This window comes from Sipha flava, unplaced genomic scaffold (assembly GCF_003268045.1).
Source record: "Sipha flava isolate LNK unplaced genomic scaffold, YSA_version1 275_pilon_pilon, whole genome shotgun sequence".
NCBI classification, from domain to species: domain Eukaryota; kingdom Metazoa; phylum Arthropoda; class Insecta; order Hemiptera; family Aphididae; genus Sipha; species Sipha flava.
In genome coordinates, this window is record NW_020272940.1 from 73,351 (window position 1) to 78,224 (window position 4,874).

Consider the following 4,874-nt stretch of genomic DNA (forward strand, 5'->3'; position numbering starts at 1 on the left):
TAAAATTCACAATAATAAATATTTTTGCTATACGAAATTTGTTGATAAACTTTTATAGATTTTTGAATTAATAGAATAACTCGTTGTTTGTACGTCATTTACTTTCCACTTATTTTATTAACAAAAAAAAAAGCTTGATATACATTTAATTTACTCTATTCTGAAGAAATTAAAGGTTATGACAACATTATTGTAAAGGTTTCCAAAAATAAAAAAAATTATATTAATGATAAATATTATTTTTACACGTTATTACTATAATCTTACATGTTCTTAAAACACAACATGGTTATTTTATACTTAATTTGTATTATAATTATCACGTATATTATTCACCATGCAATTAATATAAACGAGTTTTATTTAAGTAGGATTTATTTTCCACTATAAAAAGCCGTGTAAACTTTTCAAATTATTAATAGTTATTTACTTATAATATACATGATAAATTTACTTTTATAATATTACATGAGTCTGTAGAATGTCGGGTCATTCTGATCCTATTGTTGATGACTATTCTTCAAATTATGAGGTATGTAAAACCCTCCATTGTACAACTATTATTTTTTTGTAAAAAAAAAAAAAATAAAAAAACAAGATAATATTTTATTTTATTATTGTTAATATTGCTATTTTTTTTAAATTTAATTAGGTTGAGAGTTAGAAAATTAACAGTATTATATTAAATTATATAATAATATTTTGTTTTACCTTTTCGTTTTGAGTTTTCTTTGGTTTTATGACTTCAGATTCATCTTTCATTTTTCTTTTCTTTTTTTTAAATTTTTTTTCTTATTTCATGCTGGTTATTTTCACAAATTGAACTCTCAACCTAATTGAGTAAAAATTAGAAATAGCAATATTAACAATAATAAAATAAAATAATATTCTTTTTTTTAAATTTTTTTTTTCACAAAAAATAATATTTGTAAAATGGAGAGATTTACTTCTCTCATCCTTTGAAAAATAGTCATCAACAATAGGATCAGATTGATCCGACATTCTACAGACTCATGCAATACTATAAAAGTAAATTTATCTTGAATATTATAAGTAAAAAACTATTAATAATTTGAAAAGTGTACATGGCTTTTTATAGTGGAAAATAACTCCTACTTAAATAAATCTCGTTTAAAGTAATTGCATAGTGAATAATATACGTGATAATTATAATACATCTTAAGTATAAAATAACCATGTTATTTTTTCAAGAACATGTAAGATTATAGTAATAACGTGTATAAATAATATTTATCATTAATATAATTTTTTTATTCCTTGAAACCTTTATTATAATGTTATCATGACCTTTAATTTCTTCAGAATAGATTTTATTGTATTTATATCATGCTTTTTTTTTATTAAATAAGCAGAAAGTAAATGACGTACGAATAACGAGTTATTAATTCAGAAATTTACAAAAGTTTAACGGCAAGTTTCGTATTGCAAAAATTTTATTACGAATTTTGAAAAACATAATTTCCTAGAAACGTTTACGTATATATTATAACTATATACTCGTTCATCAAGGCAATCGCCGAATTCCGTCCCGGGTTGCTGAAAATGACCGAATTCCGTCCCGGAGGCGGAGCAAATATGTCCGAATTCCGTCCCGGGAGTGGATAAACTATGTCCGAATTCCGTCCCGACTAGTCTTGGACGGTATTAATATAAGTTCAATTTTATAGAACTTCAAGAGGCTTCACCTGACATCACGCGTATCGTTTTTTTGTATTATCGCAATAATTCGCAATAAAAACGTAAATGATTTATATACTATGTATTATGTATACCAAAGTCAGGTGTCGTCTAAGTTTTTACCAGCCTATTTCAAATCTAAAAAATAATAATTAAAAAAAAAAAAAAAATAATTTAAATAATAAATAATTTAAATACTAATTACACATAACATATATTATACTTATACTCTTAAATTTATTAAAATACTTATATGATTGTCATATTTATACATAAATGGCATATACTGTAAGTGGAGTTTTTTTTGCTCTGTATGTCAATAATAAATAAATAAGGCTGTTTTGCCGGATTTTACATTTTTAAACATGCCAGCAAAGCTGCCAGTCCTAAGCCTGGAGAAAATGTGAAGGAAAATATTACTGCCAAATATATCATAGTTACAGGTAGTAGGACGGAATTCAGACATAGTTGCTCTGCCTCCGGGACGGAATTCGGTCTTCAGTTATGGAACCATAGGGGGCCCGGGACGGAATTCGGTACCAGCCTTCATCAGTATTGTCAGAAATATTATAATACGTCTATTTTTTATTAGTTATAGTTTTTATATTACATCAATCTTGATAATTGTTTATCACACTAAAATTATTTGATATAAACTCATTGTAGTCATTACAGTATTTGAATACTAGTCGTTCATAACTGATTAGTGACATAAAGGACTACAGTGAAAACAAAAATATATGAGCTACAGCATAATATATCTATGAAAAATTCAGTATATAGCTGTTATTTGTGTAAGTATACATTAAAATAACATTAATAAATCATAATATATTTATAAAATCGACATATTTTTTTAAAACAATTTTTAAAGAGAAACCAAACCAACTAAATGTAATACTAGATTAGCTACATCAAAATATGGAAACCAAAAAATTCAAATTTGACTAAAAGTTATTTAATTAACTATTTAAATTATAATAATCAAACTGCAGTCATTTTATTATGGAATGATAGTAGCATGGATAAAAATATTCTTTTCGGACTAGGTATTAATAATATTATAATAAATATAATAATAATAAATAATAATAAAATTATATCTAATCATAAATTAAGTCACATAAATAAAAATGGTAGATTCCTATCATTATAGGAAACTCATAAAATAATTTGAAACAAAATCATAATATATTATTTTTACTTGATGCTGTTAACGATAGAAAATTAACTAAATTCATTTTTAGGTATTTTTCGAAAATAGAAAAATATTATAATATTTTAAATAAAATTATGTTAAGTTTAAATTAATCAACAAATAGTAATAAATAAGTATAGTTTTTTATTTTGTATTAAAACTATAAAAAAAATAAATATATTAATACCATACATTATTTAGATACATAGTCAAAATTTGTTTATTATTTCAGTAAAAATTAAAAGAAATATAATTAAAAAAAGTACACGCATTAATACAATGAATGGAAACGGTCTAGTAGTGATATAGAAATAGAACGATTTAAGAAATCTTCACGAACCTATGTTTTAAAAAATGATAATAAATTCATATACTTCAATACATTTTTGAATTATAGTTTAAAAATACTAGATAATAAATTAAATTAAATCACTTTAAAAACATCAATAAAATTCAATTTATTTTCAGATTGTGTATACATAAATGTTTTCACACGAGAAAAACGAGATATCTCTTTAAAAGCCACAAATTTAAAACCTATTCGAATTTTCCTAATTTATTAAATAAAATGTTCAATAAACTTATTGATGAAGAAAGCAATTTTTTAACAAAGTAGGTATTCAATATTATTTAAATTTGGCAATCGTTTAAATAAATGTAAGTTTAGTTTTAATAAATATAATTTTAAAATTTTAGAAAGAAAAGTGATTTGAATTTCAATTGTATTGATTTTCCAACACCTATAAAACAAATTAAAACGTTTGAGCGTATAAATAATGTTAAAATAAACGTGTTTGGTTTAGGTGATAAGGATTTAATTTTTCAACTGTATATGAATAAAAATGAAAGTGATAATCATTTCGATTTATTTTTGTTTAATAATTGCAAAACATCACACTATTGTTACATTAAGAATTTTTTTAGACTTATCCATTGTTAAAGAAGTAAGCATGAATCTAAATTAATTATATGCAAAAGATGTTTTATAACTTTTAGTGATAAGCCGATAGTGACAATTAATTATTGAGAGTATTAATGGATTAAAAGAACATAAAAAAAAATGTGGAAAATATAAGCTTGGAAGACCTGTTATTTTTGAAAACGGTGATGATGATTTTATATATTTTAAAAACTATAAAAGATCATTTAAAATACCTTTAATAATTTATGTTGATTTCGAATGTTTTTTTAAAATCCGTGCCGCGTAAAAAACTTAAAAATAAAATCAGAACATGTATAACACAAGAACATAAGCTATGCATTTAATGTGAAAATTGATTATTCGACTATATCTAAATATTTAATAAAAAAATTTTAAATTCCAACAAAACTTCATATTTATCCGGTAAAACATTTTATGAAAACATTGATAGTAATCATTTTACAGGAAATTTCAGATCCGTGCGTTGTTTAGATTGCAATTTTGATTTAAATAACGTATCATATTTATCTATATATTTCCATAATTTAGCATATTACAGTCAATGTATGAATGACAAATATATATATCATTTAGTAAAAAAATTGATTTTAAATTTAGTATAAAATTTATAGACACGTACTGTTTTATATATACTCTTTAACAAAAAATTTATCTGAAGATCAGATGAAATGTAGAAAAACTCTAAAAATATTTTCAACATCAGATCTAGATTTAGTTACACGTAAAGGTATATTTCCATATGAATATACTGATAATGTAGGTAAATTAAATGAAACGTATATACACGTAAAACACGCATTTTATAATTCATTAATTGATAAGGATATAAGTGATGAAGATTATTTACATGCTCAAAAAATTTGGAAAAGATTTAATTTAAAAACATTAGGTGAATATAGTGATTTATACTTAGCGACAAATGTATGTCTTCTTACTGATGTTTTCGAAAATTTTAGAGTTTTTGATTAATACATCAAATGAAAAATCAAAACGTTAACGTTAACGTTTTGTGTTAATTGTTATTCTTATCAGTAA

At 22.9% G+C, this 4,874-nt stretch overlaps 1 long non-coding RNA gene across 1 annotated transcript; it reads right to left on the reverse strand.

Annotated features, from left to right (window-relative positions):
• Positions 1-204: 204 nt before the first annotated feature.
• LOC112685407 lies at positions 205-1,064 on the reverse strand. Its single transcript, XR_003148796.1, has 3 exons — positions 948-1,064; positions 712-832; positions 205-557 (listed from the first exon to the last, which is right to left on the reverse strand). It is a non-coding gene; the product is annotated as an uncharacterized LOC112685407 (long non-coding RNA).
• Positions 1,065-4,874: the final 3,810 nt, after the last annotated feature.